Below are 23,552 nucleotides of genomic sequence, written 5' to 3'. Positions count from 1 at the left end.
TCAATCACATTGTATTTAAAAATGACCTCATAAGTACACATCAAATGTGTTGAGCCCATGCCAGTGTGCATTTAATATTTTATTTTTTAGTGCTATTTGATTTCTTAATTATTTCCAAGAAGTATACTAATGTCTTTGAGCTTTATGTCTTGTAACAACAGTTCAGCATCTCTGTCGCAGCAACACATTAGGTGAAGATGAATAAGTGTAAAGCGGTTTCTCTCCTCTCCTTTGAAGATTATTTTCTGTAAGCATCACAGAGGAGACAGAATCAGTCCAGTATAGCTTTACTTTGATTTGCAGTTTAAGAATCCATTCCTAACTACACTGTCTGCTTTTTTGAAGCAACTCTGAATGTTTCCCACCATCTTCCCATGTGTCAACCATGTGCCACAATGTTCAGCTTTCTTCCTTGCTTTGCCAAGCTAATTTTAACCACTTGGCCAACCATTTTAATTGGAATCCATCCTAACTGTGTCATCTCTGCAGAAAAAAGTAAGACTAACTTATGAAGCACTGCAGGCCAGCTTCCTTACTAACTACCTATACCTAAAGTTATCAAACTGGTCTAATCTATCCCAAAACAGAATGGTCAGAGTAACCATTTTGAGGCATTTGAACTTCCCTTCTTATCTGTAAAGCAACCTAATCTGTAAAGCTTTTATTTATTTATTTTAGGTCAGGATTTCATTCATTGTCCTATCCCTCACCTATTTGCTCTATCCAATGCATGCAAATGTACTGTACAAGATCAGGGTGCCCAATACTGTTCATTCTTTTCAATGATTGGCAATTTGACAAAATTGTACCTGACGTCTGCTAGTTAACCAGTCATCTGCTACTCCACAGATACATTCCACATAGATGCAATTATCTTACAAATATCTTAAGATGCATTCATGTAATAAATTCCTACTGATGCAGCTCAACAGTGCCTCCCAGAGCATCTCCTAGGTTAACCCAAAATGTAAAAGCCTTAATAGTCTATATTTTGTATCTGGATGCATATTCAACACAAACGCCTTTGTGCAATGATCTGTTCACAAATTATTCCACAGAACTTGTTAAATTAACATTCCTATAAATTAAAAATGCCTTTTACTTGTTAAAAAAGAGCAAAGGATTGCCAAAGAATCTAGCCATTAAACAATTGTTTACTCTTTCTGTTGGTTCTTACAGCAACTGAGCACCCGCATGAAGTATTATCAGATGTCACACATCTGAGAATAATATTAATTATAATTAACAATCCAGGACTAGAATTACAATTATTGAGGCCATGAATTTCAGGTGGTGTGGGCGAAGATGATCTATACACTGCCAACAAAAAATTCTGTCAGCAATTATGTATAACTCTAACATGTAAGAAACATGAATGGCAAAGAGGCAATGTAATGTAATATGATGAAAATAAAAGAGACTACAGTATATACATAGCAAAAAAGAGAAAAGTCAGTGAAACATTTGAAACCAGAACTCAAGTGCAAAGACCATAATATATTTGTATGATGAATATTCCAGTAGGAATGCAAAGTTCCTTGTTTAAGGAACTTGTTTATAGCTTCCTGGGAAGCTATGGCTAATCAAGTAGAAGATCCCATGTACTCTCAGAAAAGACCAAAGGAGGCACTTTCTATCACACACACACACACACACACACACACCCGTGAGTAAGAATGTCAGGTACCCAATTTTTGTTTTAAAAGATTATTTCAAAGATTTTACGTGTTTAATTCATCAAATTTTGAAACCATCTATTTTCCTCACACAGGGAGACAATGCAATATGTGTGGCTACTATTTGATTTCCCCTTCCTTCCTTCCTTCCTTCCTTCCTTCCTTCCTTCCTTCCTTCCTTCCTTCCTTCCTTCCTGTTATCTTTCAATATATTTTGTAAATAAACAAAGGCATAGTATGACTGATACACACTCCAAGAAAATAAGGAACTTCCCAGATTATATTATCTCTTTATTCCCTTGTTTGTTTTCTTGACAGAAAGTAATTGCTATATCCCTCAAAAACAAGTTACAGTATTTGTGTACAAATAATTGTGTAATTGTAATTGCTCTGTAAAAAACAAAGGGTGAGAGAAAGGAGCTCACAATCCTTTTAAAAGAAAATAGGCTGAAGTCAGCATTCATTTATGAAGTTCACCCACAACCTCAGTTGCAGTGAACTCAAGGCAGCTTACAAAAGTAATAATAACAACAACAATAATAATAACAACAACAACAACAACTGGGCAATTCCAATCATTAGGTACACAGCTGGAATAGTGGACTGGACTCAAGCAGAACTAAAAGCAATGGATAGGAAGACCAGAAAAATAATGACAATGAATCACGCCCTTCATCCACGCAGTGACATTGACAGACTTTATCTACCAAGGCAGATAGGTGGGCGTGGAATGCTACAAGTACATCAGATGGTTGAAGAAGAAAAAATGGCTTTGGAAGAATATCTGAAGAACAATGATGAAGATGCACTGAAATTAGTATATCAGGAAGGCTTACTAACTACTGGAGAGACCAAACTGGCCTACAAGAAAGACCAAATGAAGAACAGAATAAAGGCATGGGAAGACAAAGCACTACATGGCCAATACATGAAAAAAATAGCTGGGAAAGCAGATAATAATAAAACCTGGCAATGGCTAAGAGCAGGAAAATTGAAGAAAGAGACCGAGGGACTAATTCTGGCTGCACAAGACCAAGCCTTAAGGACAAATGCATACAAAGTCAAAATTGAGAAGACAGCAACAGACAGTAAGTGCCGCCTATGCAAAGAAGCTGAAGAAACAGTGGACCACCTGGTAAGCTGTTGCAAGAAGATTGCACAGACTGACTACAAGCAGCGGCATGACAAAGTAGCAACAATGGTGCATTGGAAGATCTGCAAAAAATATCATTTGCCTGTAAGCAAAAACTGGTGGGATCATAAAATAGAGAAAGTCATAGAAAATGATAAAATTAAACTGCTCTGGGACTTCAGAATTCAAACAGACAAGCACCTGCAACATCACACCCCAGACTTAACAATTGTCGATAAGAAAGACAAAAAAGTCTGGATAGTGGACGTGGCAGTGCCTGGAGACAGCAGAATAGAAGAGAAAGAACTGGAGAAGATAACAAAATACAAAGACCTACAAATAGAAATAGAAAGACTGTGGCAAAAGCAAGCAAGGGTAGTACCAATAGTAATAGGCTCCTTGGGTGCAATCCCAAAACAACTGGAGCACCACTTGAACACCATTGGCATTGACAAATTCGCTATTAGTCAATTGCAAAAGGCGGCCTTATTAGGAACTGCTTCCATCCTGCGACGATATCTGTAATACCATCAAACATCCACATCTGCCTATCCCAGGTCCTGGGTAAGGACTCGATAGGTAGACAAAATGCCAAATCCAGTCTGAACATCTGGCTGACTGTGCGATGATCCATAATAATAATAATAATAATAATAATAATAATAATAATAATAATAATAATAATAATAAATGTGTATTACATTATTAAAGCTAATATAGCAAATATATACCTCCACACTCAGCCCCTGAAAACCTTCAGGAAAAGCCAGATTTTAACCATCTTCCAGAAGACCCTATGAGCGGTGGTCATCTTTGCCTTGGGGTGCTACCACAGATAATGCCTGGCACTGGGTCGCCTTTGTGCTTCACTCGCTGGTAGATGGGGATACTTGGTGGGCCCTCTCTAGTAATCTGAATTTGACAGGCAGAATCTCTCTGGGAAAGGCAGTCTCTTAGGCACCCAGCTTCCAAGCTCTAGAAATTCCACCAGCTATTATCTTGAACTGCATTTGGAAATACATTGGCAACCAGCGCATCTCCCACAACAGCAGTGTGAAGTGACATGACAGTATTGAGACTGCCCAGTAGGCTTATCAGCTATTGTACTCTGGATTTACAGGGCCGTCCCATGTAGAGTAAATTGTAGTAGTTTAAGCAAGAGATGAGAAGGACATAACTAACTCTCCTTAGTTTATCCTGCTAATGGTAAGAACTTAAATGGATGTACCAGCCAAAGATTCAAAGACTCTCCTGACCATGGCTTCCACCTGCATCTGAGCTATGAGTCCAGGAGTACTCCTGATTGCAAGCCAATTCTCTCTGGAGAGGCACAGCCTTATCAAGAGTCCAGAATGATACAATCCTGGTATATATATGGTAGATTTCTGAAATAACAACCCCCTTTATTTTCCCTAGATGGAATCTGAATCTGTTATCCTATTAGTGCATGAGATAAAGTATGTTTTAATTCTGTGGAATGGTTCAGCATTGTTATCCAAATTAGATTCACACATAAAGTGGTTTACGGCATAAGGTGGTTTCTTTAGTTTTGCATTATCCCAGGTGATGTATAAATCTTGGTTTATCTCTTACTATGATATGCAAGGCCAGAAGAGTATTTTACTATGACTAGATGAATCAAGGCTTAGCATGAGCCTGTGCTCATGCCCAGGGCTTTTCAACCTTTTCACCCATTGTACCACTTTTATGTTATGGCAACATCCAAGTACCACCAGTCACCTAGCAAGGTGTCATTTTTTTTGATGACCCCCCCCCCCCAAAAGAGAAAAAAGTGATAAAGTACAGGTAGTCCTCAACTTACAACAGTTCGCTTAGTGACTTTTCGAAGTTACAATGGCACTGAAAAAAGTGCCCCCCAAGTCACAGCTGAGCATTCTTTGAATTTTTTTATATATATTTAAAGGAAATTTAGGGATACCAGGGGATGAAGGTATTAAGGGCTAGAGCATGGCTTTTCAACCAGTGGTACAGGTACCACCTGTGGTACGTTGGCACCTGGCAGGTGGTACGCGACCCTCCTAGAAAAGTGATAACAGGGGAGGGGAAGGAGCTGAACTGGTGACAGCACCACACAAGCCTGAGCAAGAGATGGCTGGAGCTGCAGGGCTGTCAAGGCTAAGTGGAAGCGTCAGAATCAGTGCCAGGCTCCAGCTGGAGCTCTGTGCTGATCCTGGCACTTCTGCTGAGCCCTGAAGAAGCACCAGTCAGCTGGAATGTTGCAGCATCTCCAGGGTCTTGTGATTTACATTCAGATGCTTGGCAACTGATTCATATTTATGACGGTCACAGTGTCCCAGGGTCATGTGAAGTGACCAAAACCTGCTGAAACCACCCAGCAGATGGGGGGAATAAAACCAAACATGCCACCCCACCCCACCCCCGCTGCCAATCCTCAACAGAAATGCTCACAACAATGAAAACCTCGGACAGGAGGAAGAGCGCCGCCGGGCGCTGTCTTGCTCAGCTGTGACTTGGGGGGCACTTTTTTCAGTGCCATTGTAACTTTGAAAAGTCACTAAGCGAACTGTTGTAAGTTGAGGACTACCTGTACTTTATCACTTTTTTCTCTTTTTTGGGGGGGGGTCATCAAAAAAAATGACACCTTGCTAGGTGACTGGTGGTACTTGGATGTTGCCATAACATAAAAGTGGTACAATGGGTGAAAAGGTTGAAAAGCCCTGGGCTAGAGCACAGGCATAATACTAAGGCCTATTTGGCAGCTGGGATGAAACATTTCTACCTCAACTGACTAGGGAAAAATGCAACTGCAGATCACTGGAGGTTTTTAGGGAAAAAGAAAGAAAGAAAGAAAGAAAGAAAGAAAGAAAGAAAGAAAGAAAGAAAGAAAGAAAGAAAGAAAAGCACAGGGAAACAGAAAACTCAGAAGAAGAAGAAGAAAGGAATTATCACAACTACAAAACCGCCAGTTTTTGCTGGCTTTTGAATCAGCAACTTATTTACAAAGTAAGAATTACAACCATTGTGCTATTTTAGAAGATATACTCTAAAGCAGCGGTTCTCAACCTGTGGGTCACGACCCCATTTGGGGTCGAACGACCATTTCACGGGGGTCGCCAAACAACGCAGTCCACCATTTTTTCCCCTTTTCCTTAGCTGTGCTACTCCCTTTTATTCTATTGGCTTTTGAAAGCCAATAGAATAGACTCTCTTGAATAGAGTCTAATTCTATTGGCTTTCAAAAGCCAATAGGAATTGTCCCAGCTGTTTCTGCCCTGCTGAGCCCGCCAAAAACCCCAGTCTGCAAACGGTGCTGCAAGTTGTCTGCAGCGAAGGCGAGCTGTCTGGAAGCTTCCACCTCTCCCTGCTGAGCAACTACTAAAAATGTAAGTAAAAAAGGGCCAGGGGTGGGAGGTGGGAGGCCGGCAGGCACAAGGAGTGTTGCTGGCGCGTGTGGGGCCCAGCGGGTGCCTTACCTCCCTTGGGCTGGGCCAGCTGTTGGCCCAGCCGGTGGTCGTCCTGCGCTGTCGCTGCCCCTTGCCAGCTACACCTCAGCCAGCACAGGGGGCGGCACCACGCATGTGCGGTGCTCCCCGGCAGGGAAAGTCCTCGACTTATGACCGGTTGGCTAGTCCTCAACTTACAACCAGTTGGCTAGTCCTCTACTTATGACCGGTTGGGGTCACAGCATTAAAAAGGTTGAGAACCACTGCTCTAGAAACAAACAGGGAGTAAAATGATTTTTTAAAAAACAGCTTGTTGTACCTCTATGTATTTGCATTTTGATGCTTTGTCTTGCTATATATAAATTCAATATAATTTTACATATGTTTGTAAGTGTGTGGGAATGTATTTCATGCCACAAAGCCATAAACATACAGGGTGTTCTCACTTATGTGAGTTCATATTATGTGACTGATTATTTTTGTCCAAAACATGGCTGGAGAATATATGGCCCCTGGGCCACATTGACTTAAGGCACCATCTCCTGCCAATGCATAGATTTTCATTTTTAGAATGAAAGAAAGAAAGAACACCTCTAATACCAGAAACAAAAAGATAAAAGAAAGAAAGAAAAAGAACACCTCTAATACCAGAAACAAAATTGGACACCAAAGCTGGTGAAGGGTTTTCAGGCCCAAGTTTTCAACCTTGGCAAGTGTACTATGTGCAACACAATAATAACACAGTTTGTAGTGCTGTGATGCATTCTACCTCTTGGTCTTGCATGAGAACCATCCACGTTAGAAATCCAGCTATAGAAAATATAGATAAAAAGCTTTCACTTCACACAGAACATGAGACATGGAAGAAAATATGTTTGAGTAGCACAACATGACTGCACAATTTTATGAACACATGGATACAGATTGACTCCATATCCTACAGCCTCCTTTTTTACACTGGTTCAAATATCTCACTTTATGCAATTGGCTTTATGGTAGATTACACACACACACACCTATATGTATCTCCCAGCTAGCATTTACCTCCCTGGACAAAAAAGTGGGAGGACACAGCTACAGGGAAATTTGTCTATTAGGAAAACATATTAGCCAGCTATTAATAACTTGAAAGCTATAGCCAAAATTTTTCAGTCCAGACTGGATTTTCTTAAACTGGCTAGGAGTGAAAACAGCATGAGTATAGGACCAGAGCATTTTGAACAAGAAATGCCGATATGTCTATAATTCTATGCAGCTGCTGAATTTCAGTCAAATGAAGGAAACTGCATGCAGGAAAACTAAGCACAGAACAGATTTCAAATCCTAAATAATTGAGCAACGACAATGGACCTTTCTGGGGGGGGGGGGGAAGGACCATTCCATCCAGTACATTCATGCAGTTTCCCAATGGTATTCCAGGCTACATGGTTCCATAAATAAATCTGGAAGTCTTCTGCAAATGCATAATACCTATTAAAATTATAAAAGTTCTACAATATATGTATGTTTAAATGAATGAATTTCTTTTAACTAGAAGCTTCTATTCAAATTTTACTGTAGCATTATTAATTGCTCATTAGGGTATACAACTTTAAAACAGAAAGCTGGCCTTAAGCCAATATAACTATTGTCATGCAACTACTAATATGATATGATTCTCTGAATCTCACTCACTTCTCTGAAGGAGACTTAACTATTCTTCAAGACTTAAATATCTTGAAGAATAAAGAGCAAGCTTTAGTAATATCTTATTCACTTCAATATTTTAGTCAGTGAATTAGCTAACTTCCTCAACATCAAAGTTGGTAAAAAGCAAGTGTGACTTCACAGGATGTTCAGATAGTAGGCTGTTGATGCAAACACAGAAGCATAAATGGCTATTTACACAAACCAAAACATCTGGCTTCCAGAAAATGTACATCCATGTCATACAATGCATTCTCTGCAGAAAGGCATAGAGCTAGTGATGTCATTGCTTGGATGGTTCAGAGAATGGAAAGGAAATGGCAAAAGAGCCATGGGGCATCTTTTGTCTGCTCTGTTTTCAAAAAACTTTTTACATCATTTGTTTACATTGTGACATTCCAAAATCTGTGATTCCCACGCATTGTTATTTGAATTCTGCAGGGGACGTTATCTGATAGCATAGCTTATTGGAGTCTAAAAAGAAATTTTTATTCCCTTACATTATTGCACAATTACAGATATACAATAAGTACTGTGTTACTTATCTTCATCGCAGTGGTAATTCTATAACAGTGTTCCATACTTATAGAGAATCTTTATCAGGTGTTGAATGGCAGTAAACAAAGGGATTTCCTACATAATGGAACAAATACACTGACATTTGTTCAAATCTTTTCCAGAAAAGGATTATTTCTATACATTATGCCAGTTGTTAAGCCCCCTTCCCCCCCACCCCTTGCTATTGGCTGAGGTTTCTATCCTGCCATGATTTCAAATAATGTGGAACATCTTCACTGCTGGCAAAATTTCATCATGAGAAAACAGACAATGAAAATATTCTGAAAATATTCCAATAAAGGGAATTATATGATTAACATCTTAAGGGATATAGCTTAACACAAGATTTGCTAGCTGGCGAATTCTGGGATGATGACATGATTTTTTATCAGATTTGTGGTACTTCACCAAAATTAAAGCTACACTCCCAAGCCAAAAAAAAAAAAAAGAATAGATTTCAAAAGTTGTTTGTGTATGCAAAATTCTATGTATTGTTACTTCAATTTCAGACTTTTGTGGTGATTAATAATCCAGCTAAGCTGTGCACATTTGATAGATAACTATGAAATCATTATTGTTTTGAGGAATTATTTGCCATAGGATCCCCAGCCCAATGCCTCTGGGCACCAAAATGCTTGGCACCTTCCAAACTCTCTCAAGATTTTTAAAAGAACAAATATGATTAAAGAACAAGAAAATGGCATGCTACTCATACAAAGCAGAAGTTTCCAGCTTTACTTTTATTTCCAGGAATACTTCTGAACATGGCTTGGGAACTAAGACATTCTTAGAAAATAAATTGGGGAGGGAGAGAGGTTGTGTCATGCCTCTGTCCGAGCCTGGCACTGAGGACGACATGGAGTTCCCTGTTGAGGCCCAGGAGGGGGTGTCTGTGGCTTCGGAGGACTGTGGGGAGGAACAGGCTGAAGCAGGCAGGGGCCTTCAAGTTTGGAACAGGGAAGGCAGAGCTCAGGCGAGGAGTAAGGCCCCTTCCCACCAGATCCCAGAGCAAGGAGAGCAGAGAGGAGGAGGGAACAACGGAGGCAGGCTCACTTGCTGGGGGGAGAGCGTCACGCCCCACTCCACAAGGTACACTTGGGGAGTAGGATTCAAGGAGACGCTGTGGGGTGGGGCATTTGCTGGGAACAAACGTGAACTCTTGTGATGTGAGCTCTTGTACCTGGACTCTTTGTATTTTGGATCAAGTTTGTTTCCTGCTGAGTTCTCCTTGCTGTCCTCAGTTTTGCAGTTTGCAGGTTACAGGCAAGATGGGCGTTGAAAAGATCATACTTTGTTTGTTATCTCTTTTACTTTAAAGAACTGTTTAACTTCGTTGACTGTTTTATATGTGCCAGCATATGTGGGGGCTGTTGGGTGAACATTGGCAGTGCTTACAAAGACAATTGTTCTGACCAGTTAATTGCTTTGCCTCCGTTCGGGGCCCTGGGTCATCACAGGTTGGAGTCCCCTGCTTTGTCTGGAAATGTGTCCAGGCAAGGAGGTGGTAGGCTATTCTGGCAGCTTCAGGGATTAGTGGGGAGCATCCAATTCCTCACCAATTTAGCTGCGGTAAATAAACATACATCCACATATTCAAGCCATTCTCTTTTTCTATCTCTCTCACACAAACACACACTCACTCACTCACACACTCACTCACTCACTCACTCACTCTCACACAAACACACCATACTCATCATCAGTGCTTTTTTTGTAAAAAAAAAAAAAAAAAAGTGCCAGAACTCACACACATCATACAACCTGCCTTGCCTACCCTACGAGGTTCCATCCAAAAAAGGTGCCGGAACTCCGTTCTGGGCATTCTATGAGAAAAAAAGCCCTGCTCATCACAGCATTGATTTTAAGCCCTCCCCCCCATGATAAGATTCCATGTGTCCACAGTCTCTAAAAATTGGTGCCCTCTACTATAGAACTCAGCCATTTTTAAGGCAAGATGTACCTCTAGTTAAGGGATTATTCTTCAGAACCTTCCCCAAAACAGAGGAAATAGATTGAACTAGACTAAGAAGACCCTGATTTTAGGAGGTAGCCCTAAATGAGTTCCTAATGAAGTTATAGCTGTAAATAAAAGTGGATGCTGGATCAGCCTTTCCATAAGCCTGAGGAAGAATCATAAATCCCATGTAGCTAGAAAACCATATGTGGATCAAATGAATGTGTGAGAGCGACACCTGACACCACGGGTGTCAAACTCGTGATGTCACATGATGTGTCACGACGTATTGCAACTTTTTTTCCCATTGCCGGAAATGGGGTGGGCGCAGTTTTGGCATGATGCATATGGCCCATGAGCCAGCAGTTTGACATCCCTTACACAATGAGTAAGATTCAAATTGAAGTTTGAATAGCTACTTTAATAGATTGTTGGAGAGAGAGACACTGCCAGCACTGGTGCCTTTTTACTTCTTAGTTAGCTTGCATGTGGAAATCAAGGTTAAGGTGTGTGTGGCTGCTCCCCAAAATTCATTCAGTAAGACACAGTAAGGCAGAATAAACCCTGACAAACATAGAATAGAAATTTTAGGGAAATTTTAAGGGAATTTAAGGAAATCAAGATGCGTATATGGAGAAAAAAGTGCTTCAAAAGGGATAAAAATAATCCGAATAAAAATACATTTAAAAATGGAGTAGGATTCATATATTAATGGAGAAAATTCTTAAAGTGAACATAAAGATTAAACCAGAAGCTTTCTTTCTGGGCTTAATGGAAAGAGAACTGGAAAAAATTTGGAAGTCTGATTTTATATATGGTGATGGCAACAAGGTTGTTCTATGCACAAAAGTGGAAGGATGCCTCGATTCCCACCATGGACGAATGGTTACAAAAGCTGATGGAATGAGCAGAGAGGGCCAAATTGACTGTGCTGATAAAAGAAAAGAACGTAAGTACTTTTGTTTCTACTTGGAAACCGCTTCTGGACTTTGTGCTTGAAGTGGAAAAAATGATATTATGATTTTGGGTTTTACCGATTAGACTGATTTGCCGATACAGAAATGGCTATTGTATATTACTATAGAAATGTAAAAAGTTGAGATTTAATGGAACTATTTTTTTTTGTCCAGATTGAAATTGATGCCTATAGATGAAAATGTAACTACTCATCCCTTTAAGAAATATGAATTCCATATTTGTACTCTTGTAGAAAAACGCAAGGACTCTTACGAATTCCACAGGGTTTAGCAGAGAGATTTATTGCGCAGGTTCAGAAGCAAAAGCAACCAGCAATTCTGAACCCCGAGGGCGGGTTCAGGTTTCAGTTTTATACTTTCTTTTTCTCAGGAACAAAAGACTACACATTCTAATACACATTAGGTTAGTTTCTCACAGGCATACAATGGAGAGTTTTGCTACATATATTGTTCCCAAGTGCAATGCGCATTTGGTTAGTCACATATTGCTAACACAGCATTACTCGAGTAATTATGCAGACACATCATTATTTTAGTGATTTTTCATTATTCCATATTAGTACCAAATCTATTAAATATCTAACTATATGGTGTAGTATAGTCTGGATTCCCAGCATGAAGGGGATGCATGCCAGGGGGCCAAGATGCAGCAAAGTTTAGGTAATTTGGTTGGGAGAAAGAGAATTATGATGGCTCTTCCCTAGCAATTCTCAGAGTATATCTTTAATGATACAAGTAATTGCTTTAGTTTGGCAAGATTTCTGTTTATAGGTGAGGAACAACAAAGACAACCACTCAGAAATAATATAGTGTGTCATTCTTGAATCTTGGGGGCCTCCATTTAAGATGAAGTTATCACAGAATTAAGAAGCAAGCTGAAAGCATCACTTGCTGTTTTAGGTACTATTACTACAGGAAAAAGAATGCCTTCCTAGATTTGTGCCAAATTCTGTTTTCATCTCCTTTCATCCAGGAGAGGAAACCTGGAATTGAAAACTCCTGTAATTGTTAAGGAACACAGAAACTATTTGGGTTCCTTTTTTAAAACCAGTAAGCAACTTTAAACTTAGTTTACTCCAAACTCCACACTTAAGCGGTCAGTATGTTCCAATTTCCATGCTAAAATAGGTAGGTGTGATTTTGTCACACAGATACATGACCATGTAATATATAAAATCATTTCCATAGCTAATTTTATTAATTTATTTACCCTGCCTTTATTATGTTTATAAATAATTTAAGGCAGTACACATACCTAATACCCCTCTTCCTATTTTTTCCACAACAACTCTATGGTAGGTAGGGCTGAGAGAGAATTACTGGCCCAAAGTCATCTAGCTGGGTTTCGTACCTAAGGCAGGACTAGAACTCACAATCTCCTGGTTTCTAACCAGTGTCTTAACCACTAGACCAAACTGGACCAACTGAACAACAGATAGGTAGGCCCCACTTAATGAGTGCCCTGTTTAGGGACGGTCTAAAGTTATCACAGTGCTGAAAAAAGTGACTTTATGATTCTTTCTTGCATTTCCAACTGTCAAGGTATCCACACAGTCACATGATTGCAATTCTGGTACTTCGCAACTGGCAAGCATTTATGATCATCCCATCATCATGCGGTTACATGATTGCCATTTGTGCACTTCACAACCAGCGTCTGACAAGCAGTGTCAAAAGGAGAAATTGCTTAATAACTGCAGGTGAGTCATTCAACAACTGCAGTGGAAGTAAGGATGTAAATCCATTGTGGTCACATCACGTTTTTCTTAGTCACAGAGTTGCTGGTCCCAGCTGTAGTTATTAAGCAAGGACTATTTGTACTCCAGGGATGGTTAAGCAACTTTTGAGAGCTTGCAGTTGTAATTCCTTCACCTAACTTTCCAAAAGGACCCAAGCAGTCATCTAGTAATATAATGATGTCACAAGAAGAAGTGGTGCTGAAATTTGAGGCCCAGCTTTGTAAGGTCTGGAGCAGGAGACCTTGGTGGATAAACTTTTATTTCTACCTTAATTTCTCCAAACTATTCTACTCAAATAAGCTGTTTTAAAATTAGAAGATTAATTTTAGTAGGAGAACTATGCATTTTTGTTATGCTGACAACATTTTACAATTAGGCCCATATTCAATCTATTACCACAATATCATTTTGAGTGGATAATAGGTCAGTGAGGAAAAGGTTAACATCTAGCTCTCATTTCCTGATTGCTTTCCAAATCAGATCAATAGGAGGAGTGGTACAAACACATGCCTAACCTTTGATATGGCAATGTCATTTAGGCAATATGTATAGACATTGGATATAGATCAAGAGTTTTCTTTTGTTAACCTTATATGGTCTTTTGTTTAGAGACCAAAGTGATGATTTCAGGATTTGGGGACTAAAGATGGATGAAGAGGATGGAGGAAACATTATGATGACAATTATGTGATAGAGGAAAGAGTGGAAGGCATAATTCTGTGTTTTCCCTTTTTTCTTTTTCATTTCTGCATTCTTTTTTTACTTTCTTTTTGCTTGTTCATTTTTACTGCATTGAAAAAATTCTAATAAAATATTTTTTTAAACAACAACAAGAAGAACGCCCACATTACACTAAGTACTGTACAAATGGCTTGAAAATTGTTTTCTGACTTTATGGTGTTTATTGAAGGCATTGTGTGACTCATGGTGACATGTAGGTTATCTGGAACTTTCTTGAAGCCTCCAGCAGTTAGAGATATAGAAGCTGTGGGAGATAAGACATTTGTCACAGAAGGACTTATGTTATCAATTATTGCAAATAAGTAAATAAATATTTTTGAACTAAAGCTCATAATTGGCCATATTTGTTGCAACCAACAATGTGGATCATGGGAAGGTGTGGACATAATGTGATCATTTACAACATAGAATAAATTTCTAATCCCTAAATATGTGAAAGCAGAGTATTTAAAGTGTTGAGATTATAATTTCAGGATGTCCCTATCCTCACTTAACCATGACATCCATGGAGTGAGATGGCACATAACCCATCTCACAAAATTTTGATTTAGAGGAGATTAGACTGTGAACTCTGGAGGATTAGCTCCAAAAAAAGTGCAGAAAAACTATTCCAAACAACCCCTTTCACACACTGAAAAATACAAACAGAGCAAGGGCCCAGCACTTAATTAAATTTTAAAATGGGGGACACAAATGACAAAGGTATTAATCAGCCAGGGCAGGCATTTGCTGACCTTTGAATCCTTAACTGTCATCATCTATTGTCTCTGCTGTATCTCCAGCTTTAAAAGATAATGTAATTATTAAGTACTGCTGGCTCCTACTAGGTGCCAGATTAATTTAGCAGGGTGGGGGGGGGGAGAGAACACTGAAGCTCTATGAAAAACCCTGCTGCTTTCTCTAGCATTTTAACAGCACCCAAGGATGACTCACTCACAAACATATACCCTGTATTATGCATTAGCAGTTATAAATGACTAAGGAATCTGGGAAATTAGCACTTTGTTTCTTCAGATGGTTAGCCGAATGGTGTCCTCACATCTCAGCATCATCCACCTCCACGTTATGTGGGCTGCATGAAGAGAAAGTCTCTGACCTTGAACATTAGGCACATGCTGATTTGTTCTCCCACATAGTCTTACATGGGAATCCTGTCCGGTATGTTTACATATATTTAAGTAGTATCAGAGCAAAAGAGGGCCAGTGTCCTACCTTCCCATCCTGGTGTTCTCTAAGTATGTTGCAACACACTTTTCACTTTCAGTCTTATTGGGTGAGAATGCTGGGATTTTTAGTTTCCTAGCACATCTTGGAAAGCACCAGGTTAGAGGCCGATGCTCCAGTGGTCCAACCCTGAATTGCAAGGGAGAAAGGAGAAGCAAAAAATCCGTACCAAATATATCACAGACTCATTGGAATAACTGTGTTTAACCACATAGCTTTTTAAAAGGCTATGTTTAAAGAGTTTGGTTAAAATCTTAATTATTTTTGGTTTTTCAAGTCATTGTTGACTCCTGATAAATACCTGGGCAGGTCCCTGCAGATTTTTGGCAAGAAAAAGGAAAAAATAAAAACCAGAGAGGTCACTTGCCATTGCCATCTTCATTCTAGGGCTGAGAAAGAGTGACTGGCCCAAAGTCACCCAGCTTGCTTTGTGCCTAAGGTAGGAGTAGAACTCACAGTTTCCTCATTTGTGAAGGCCTGGTGCCTTAATTATTACCCCAAGCAGATTCTCATAGTTAAAATCTAAACAGATAGACATACGTAAAAATATCACAGAAACTGTGATAGAACCATATATTCTATGTCTATGTCACAATGGTCTGATTCATTTGCTCATATCCCAGGTACAGTAGCTTAGGTATTCTCAAAACTATTTCCTTTCAGGTGAAGCGCTGAATCATGTCTGAGATATTTTTTCTGACTGTGGACTGGGACCTGCAGTATCCATATAAGCAGATTGGATTGGTGGTTAACTTTTTCCCCTAGCATTGGCAGAGGGATGGACATGATGGCTGGCAATGGGATATTTAAGTTTTTTGTTATTTTAATTGTTTTCAATTATTTACACGAGTTTGTCATTATTCTTTAAATCGTGAGGTGCCCAGAGACACTTAAGTGAGATGGGCACCCACATAAATTGAAATTGAAATAAATAAATCTCTGTTGTATCTGCACCATAGCCACCTAAGAGCTGGGAACAAAGAGTTCAGGAGCGTCTGTCTTGTTTTTGGCTGCTGATCACTTTGCCTAATGAAAGGGGCCTTTTGACTTCTCTTGCACATGGAACAATCAGGCCAGAAAATCTTCCAATACCCACCATTTTCAATTTCATTTCCTGGTCAAAAATATCTTTTCCATAGACAACTTTCTCATATATTTGCTGACTTCTTCAAATTGGCTTCTGTTTCCATCACTTTCTTCCTTAAGATAAGAGCAGAAAAAGGGACAGATGGATGGATCAATCAGAAAATATTCAGAAAACATTCAAGAATGCCTAATTTGACAGTGGGCCCTGCAACAAACCATTAGTTTAAGCCAGGGATGCACAACATTTCAAGAATAGGCAGCATACAAATTAATTAACTGACATGTACGGTAGTCTCAAAGCAGCACTTTCCCCCTCCCATGCAACCTTGAATTCCAGCATGCTTCCAGAAGGAAGATTCAGAATTTATTTTTTAATAACAGAAGTGGAAAACTATGAAGTATATGGGGAATAATGATCTTAACTGTACTCACCCTGATTAATGTTTTAAGTTGCATTAGAAGTAAGTTAAATGCATTTCCTTTCCATATTGTTTTCATGAGTGGAGTACAATGGAGTAAGTGGAGAAAAAGTGCTTCAGGAATTAGGCTTTGTATTGAAAGGGATCAGATGCTTGGCAATCCAGAAAATTTTAAAGTCTTCTGTGTGAGAAACTGATGAGAATATTTTCAATTTCTTCTTTTAAAATATATGAAAGATTGGATAACTCAGCCTTCTCTGCCACCTTGCTTTTTTCTGCCATTACTTTGTGTCACCCTAAAGTTGTTATTACAGATTGAAATCTTCCCACACAAATCCTAAAAAAAAATCTCTCTTTTATGATGCTGGGTTGTGAGATTCTCTCTGCATTTATTAAGGAAAAGGCAAACTTGTCATCTTAAAATTTGAAGGAAAAGTGTTCTAATTAATCAAACTATAAAAAACAAGCTGAATTTCTAAGGTAATCCCCTTTTTGACAAGAAGTACTAGGAACAGGAGCAACAACATTTCAGCAGACCTAAGTTATATAATATATTGCACCAAAAATCAATAAATGTGGTTATTGGTTTTATGGGACCAACTATCATTTCTCTACTCCACTACGAGTTTGTTTCATGCTACCTATTCACAAGAATCTTATCTATTAATGGTCAAGGCAAATTGGCGCCAGATAAGAGTCAACGCATTTCAAGGTGGGCTGGACTTAGGCTGGACTCCAACATGAGGATGCATTTGACCCTGCTCTCGGGCTCAGCCTGGTCATCTCCTACAGGTATGAAGGAAACCCTACTTTGTGATATGGGTATCCACAAAAATCTTTTAAATAAATAAATATTACATTGCCTAAGTTAAGGATGTCAAATCAGTGGCCCTTCAGATAATATTGAATCACAGCTCTTCGAAGCCCCAACCATTCTAGCAAAGATAAGGGATGCTGGAGGTTCACATCATCCCTTATCTGGCCACTATAGGTATATGTATTCAAGGAGAATCAAAATTTGTTTCATTTTTTCCATTGTGTTATTAAAATATTTTGATATCACACAAATATACATTGCTTTGGAATATCTATTTTTCTTAAAGAATTATCAAGAAAATAATAATAATAATAATAATAATAATAATAATAATAATAATAATAATAATAATAATAATAATAATAATAATAATATAAAAAAAAGTTGGAAGGGACCTTGGAAGTCATCAAGTCCAACCCCCTGCTCAGGCAGGTAACTCTATACCATTTTGGACAAATGGCTGTCCAGCTTCTTCTTAAAAACTTCCAATGTTGGAGCATTCACCGCTTCTGGAGGCAGGTTGTTCCACTGGTTAATTGTTCTAACTGTCAGGAAGTTTCTCCTTAGTTCTAGGTTGCTTGATTAGTTTCCATCCGTTGCTTCTTGTCCTGCCTTCAGGCGCTTTGGAAAATAGCTTGACTCCCTCTTCTCTGTGGCAGCCCCTGAGATATTGGAACACTGCTATCATGTCCCCCCACGTCCTTCTCTTCATTAAAATAAACATACCCAATTCCATCAACCTTTCCTTATATGTTTTAACCTCCAGTCCCCTAATCATCTTTGTTGCTCTTCTCTGTACTCTTTCTAGAGTCTCAACATCTTTTTTACATCGTGGTGACCAAAACTGGATGCAGTATTCAAAGTGTGGCCTTACCAAGGCATTGTATAGTGGTATTAATACTTCACATGATCTTGATTCTATCCCTCTGTTAATGCAGCCTATCATTGTGTTGGGTTTTTTTTGGCAGCTGCAGCACACTGCTGGCTCATATTTAAATGATTGTCCACTAGGACTCCGAGATCCCTCTCACAGTTACTGCTATTGAGCAAGGTACCCCCTATACCAGTGGTTCTCAACCTTTCTAATGCCGCGACCCCATAATACAGTTCCCCATGTTGTGGTGACCCCCAACCACTTATACATCACCGGGTGCCAGGGGCGTGGCCAAAGAAAAGGGGGAAAAAATGGCGGACAGCCTTGTTTGGCGACCCCCATGAAATGGTCGTTCGACCCCAAATGGGGTCCCGACCCACAGGTTGAGAACCACTGCCCTATACCATACCTGTACATTTGGTTTTTCTTGCCTAAATGTAGAACCTTACTTTTTTCACCATTGAATTTAATTTTGTTAGATAGCGCCCCAAAGCATGTGACAACAATTTTTTAAAAAGAAAACTCTAAGGAGCAAAACCATCAACATAGAAACAAAATACCCCAAGAATATGGGAACTGAGCCTTTGCCATAATTATGGGATGTTGTGTGTTAATGAAAAACAAAAATGGAAAAAAGAAGGAAGAACAGCTGGAGATGTAGTAGAGGATGGTAGAGGAATTTGCAGGGGCTCTGAAGAACAATCCTGTTAGAAAGTGATGATTCAACTCAACATTTTGTTGAAGGTCCATTTGTTAAGAAATGAATGGAGAGGGCTTGAAATAAAATGCCAAATATTCCAGTGCCTTGATATAATAGTGCTATAAAGCAGTTTTATCTGAAATACTAATAAAGCATATACTAAAGTATATACTATAAAGTATACCTCTAGTCTTCCCATTTCCAGCAGGAGCAGAAAAAAAATGTAATCCAAAGGATCAAGAGCATCTTTAGCAGGAAATGCTAAATAATTTTGCAACTTTTTTATAAGTCTGTAAACAAGAATATTCTCAGAGGAGTTTGCTTGTGGTTTACAAAAGTATAAACAGTGGAGGAGAGAAATGTTTTTCTTCACTTACAAAATTAGAACTTTGGAACAGCATACAAAAATAATTTGTGCAGATTCAGAACAGACAAATTAAAGAACGTCATGCGATATATAACTGATTCAGAGAATTCACTGTCACAATTTATAATTGAATATATAACTGCCTATCTACAGATTATCTACAGTGTAATTTTGGAAACACACCACACTGGCCGTCGTTTTATGATTTGTCATTAAGTGCTTGAAATTTTCATTTTCCATTTCATTTGAATACCACTTAGTTGGTATCCTGTTGCTGAATTCCCACCAAAACTGGAAGGTTTTGTATGACTCACTCTGATAACACTGCTGTCACTTAATAGCACAGGGAATGCACACATGAACACACAAAACAAGATTTATGGACATATTGCAACTGTAAATATTTTGAATAATCTTGTAGTAATGTAGGTTAACTGTCAACAACGTTCAATATATACAAGACAAATTACAAAAATCTTTTCATGCCATATATATGCTCCACAATATTTTAAGAGTCATTGTGACAGGCAAAATATAAAATCCATAAAAGGAACCAGCAATTACGCTATATCAGGGGTTCTCAACCTGTGGATCGGAACCCCATTTTACGGCGGTCGCCAAACAACGCAGTCCGCCATTTTTTTTCCCCTTTTCATTAGCTGTGCTACTCCCTTTTATTCTATTGGCTTTTGAAAGCCAATAGAATAGACTCTCTTGAATAGAGTCTAATAGGAATTGTCCAGGCTGTCTCTGCCTGCTGAGCCTGCCAAAAGTCCCATTCTGCAAACGGTGCTGCACCAGTTGAATAGTCCTCAACTTACAACCGGTTGAGTAGTCCTCGACTTACGACCGGTTGAGTAGTCCTCGACTTACGACCGGTTGAGGGTCACGACATTAAAAAAGTTGAGAACCACTGCGCTATATCTTTTCAGGAAACTTGAATAAGCAAGATTTGGGGCCAGCATCAGGGGTGATACTGAGAATAATGAGGCAAAATGTCAAGTCAACTTGCTATATTTTATTTATTTCTTTATTAATAAAATTTATATATTTATAAAATAAAAATAAATAAATAAATAAACTTGCTATATTTTAAAATAATGTAGCTATAAACATTAACACTCAGGAGAGCACAATATACATATTTCACTGTGTTACTTATCTGTGCATGCATTAAAAGCAAACATGAAATCTTACACTTCCTTTATTGTTTGCAGATAGATGTCAGAATAATCATATGATCACTAAGGATGAAAAAGCGCTAGAAAACTGACCTGAAATAATGTTTGATGTTTGTTATATTTTCAAAAATCACAATTTGTACAATCCTAGGTATGTGCTGAAAAAAAAACCCACAATACTGCATCTGCAGCTGTCTCCTCACATTTGATCAATTGGACTGAATTGTTTCTGTTTCCATTCTTCCATTTCCATCTGCTTTTGTAACATCTCCAGAAGAGAGCTAACTATCAAAATCGTTTGTGTGTGTTCATGATCCTTCATTTTGGGGCTACTAGATTTGGGCTGCAAAAACTTGGGTGACCCCGATCTAGTAGCTGTAATTCAGTTAACTTAACAATACTTGTCAGACATTATCCTGGCAGAATTAAAAGCCTTGTAGGCAAAGATCCAGACACAAATATTTCATTACATTTATTGGAAAAACTAGAAAAGCTTAAAGTGCCAAGTATAAAATGCAAGCCCTATTTATAATAAAAACAATGCTCTGTTCAACAGTTTATGCTCTTGGGAGGAGGATAATGGCTACCACTGCCTTGTTTTGGGAGAGTTGTTTTTGAAGGAAATATTGGACTCAAATAAAATCTGTTCATTGTGTCATCCTTATTGTGACCAGACCTTATTGCTTTAAGGGCAGAAGGAAGATTTTTCCTCATTAAAGGAATTGGTCAAGCAGCGTGTGTCTTATAGCAATGATTCTCAGCCTTAACAATGCTAAGATATGTGGACTTCAGCAAGGCTGGCTGGGGAATTCTGGTAGTTGAAGTTCACATATCTTGGAGTAATCAAGATTAAGAAACATTGGTCTAAGGAAAATCAAAAGTTAACACACATTGCCTTGGAACCACTCTAGCTAATTATATGAGATAATAGAGCATCTTTCTTCAAGCTGGCATCCAGCAAGCATGAATCCTGAGAGATACAATCCCATATAGCTACTACTAGAGGATGTTACATAGGGAAGGCTCTGACAGATAAGGGAGATAGTGAGGCAAGTAAATGGAGGATAACCACAACAGTTTATCTATACTTGGCACATGTATTTTTACTTTTCTAAGTTTCTAAAAAAAGGCTTGGAAAAGAATTTTAAAATCATATGCACAACGTTTTGCTGAGAATAAAAGGTGCTCAAGATACTTGAAAACAAAGTAAGAGGGCTTGGTAATACTTGGAGTCTTATTATGCTACCCGATCTGTTACTGCAGGAAAGAACTAATGAAAACTCTCTTTTCTGCTAATGGCTTTGGAAGTTTTACAGCCCAAATCTGGCATGCTTAGCTGTATGCTAAGGAAAGAAGTTACATAGTCCAAATGTAACTGCTTCTAGTTTCAAATGAGTGTCTTCCTATTGTGGCCCTATATGTTCTTCCCAGAATAAACAGTTTCTTCAAAGAAAATACCACTCCAGATGACATATTACAGAGTGTTCCTTTTAGCAGTGCAAATTACATCAGATGGCTGTACAAGTTTTTCTCTTGTTAAATATTCCCTCTATTAAATTTGAGTAAGAAAAATGAAACCTTGTGTCCAGTTCTTAAGAAGGCATATTTCAATTAAGTGCTTTTCATCTGAACTGTCTGAAGTTATAAATATGTTCAAACTTACATCCACATTAAAAGTTTATTTGGGAATAAAACACATATCTTACATATATTTGCCTGAACTCCAGGGAAATAATATTAGGATCACTAAATCGTTTCAATCCACCAATTGGGCCAAAGATGGGGTTTAGACTTGAATGCTCCCTCACCCTCAGTATGGCCACCCAACAACATAGAATAACAAATCACAGAATGTGATAGGAAACTCAAGGACAACTCATGCTTGATACCTGTACTTGCAGTAAAATTAGGAAACTTCCTATGAAATATTAGCTTAGAGCATTTTATTTACTCACCCACATTAGCACCAACTTTATGGGAATCTGTGGGTAACAGTTATGAACATAGTTTTCAACTTACATTGCCAATTCCTAATGGGAATGTTATGTTTCAACCCAACTTGTTATGTCTCTACTAGTTAACATGATTGCTAAACAAACATGCCTGTTAAAAAAAATCCCATGTATGAATGTATCAGTATGGTTTACCATTGTTAAAGGACAGTCAGTAGTGCTCTGGAGAACATACATGAATATATGCTGACTTCAACAAATACAGTACACAGAGCACCTTATTCTTAGAGGGTTTGAAGAGAACAACAAGTCAGAAAGCATGTTTCAAACAAAGAAAACCTTTATTTCCTACCTCTTTCTCTATAAACAAATGCATGTACTTTAGGTAGGCTTGTCCTGCAGTCGTAATTTAATTTTCTTAATTTAAGAGGGAGATCTACTTAAGATAACTAGTCTTGACATCACCTGATAGCTGACGGCTGCCGCCTTAATTTCCTTCCATGTGCAGGGAACAATTGCAAGAGGGGTGTTTATCTCCACTTTCTGCCTTTCATGCAGGTAGCAGACCACTGTGAGAAACAAAATGCTGGATTAAGATGGACCGTGGGTCTGCTTCCACCGGTCTGTTTTCAGGATTTTTGGCAGCTGCCTAAAACCAAATGTAATTATTTTCAAAGCAAGATTCTCTCTCCAACGCATTCTCACAGAATTTTTTTTAGGAAGATTTGTTGGGATGAATTCTATCAGCTGAACTACTATCAATTTACAGTCAATGTATTACCATCTGCCTTAGGACAGAGACTTTCTGATTTTCTTTCTAGAAACCTTCCAGGTTTATGCCTTGATAACAAGGAAACTTGCAGTGCTGTTTACATATTTCTTCTGAAACTTTGAACCCACTCAACTCAATTGAACCCACTTTCACTGCTATGAGCTAGTCTTATATTTCTGTCTTCCTGCATCTGTATATTACAAGATCAAGGTGACTTCACCAGGTATCTGAAGGTTAGTTACCTTCTCCAATAAATAATGCAGTATCTGCCT

The 23,552-nt window shown here is 38.7% G+C and overlaps 1 long non-coding RNA gene across 1 annotated transcript in view; it reads right to left on the bottom strand.

Moving 5' to 3' along the window:
• Positions 1 to 11,691: 11,691 nt before the first annotated feature.
• Positions 11,692 to 23,552, bottom strand: part of LOC120307826 — a 29,486-nt gene continuing 17,625 nt past the window's right edge. Inside the window, exons 2-4 of the long non-coding RNA XR_005556663.1 lie at positions 16,209 to 16,312; positions 15,101 to 15,241; positions 11,692 to 14,132 (exon numbers count right to left, since the gene is read on the bottom strand). This is a non-coding gene — a long non-coding RNA (uncharacterized LOC120307826). The remainder of the gene's footprint in view (positions 14,133 to 15,100; positions 15,242 to 16,208; positions 16,313 to 23,552) is intronic.

The sequence above is a fragment of the Crotalus tigris genome, unplaced genomic scaffold, assembly GCF_016545835.1.
Source record: "Crotalus tigris isolate CLP2741 ecotype Arizona unplaced genomic scaffold, ASM1654583v1 scf7180000017831.1706817, whole genome shotgun sequence".
NCBI classification, from domain to species: domain Eukaryota; kingdom Metazoa; phylum Chordata; class Lepidosauria; order Squamata; family Viperidae; genus Crotalus; species Crotalus tigris.
This window is presented reverse-complemented; position numbering and strand designations above follow the sequence as displayed.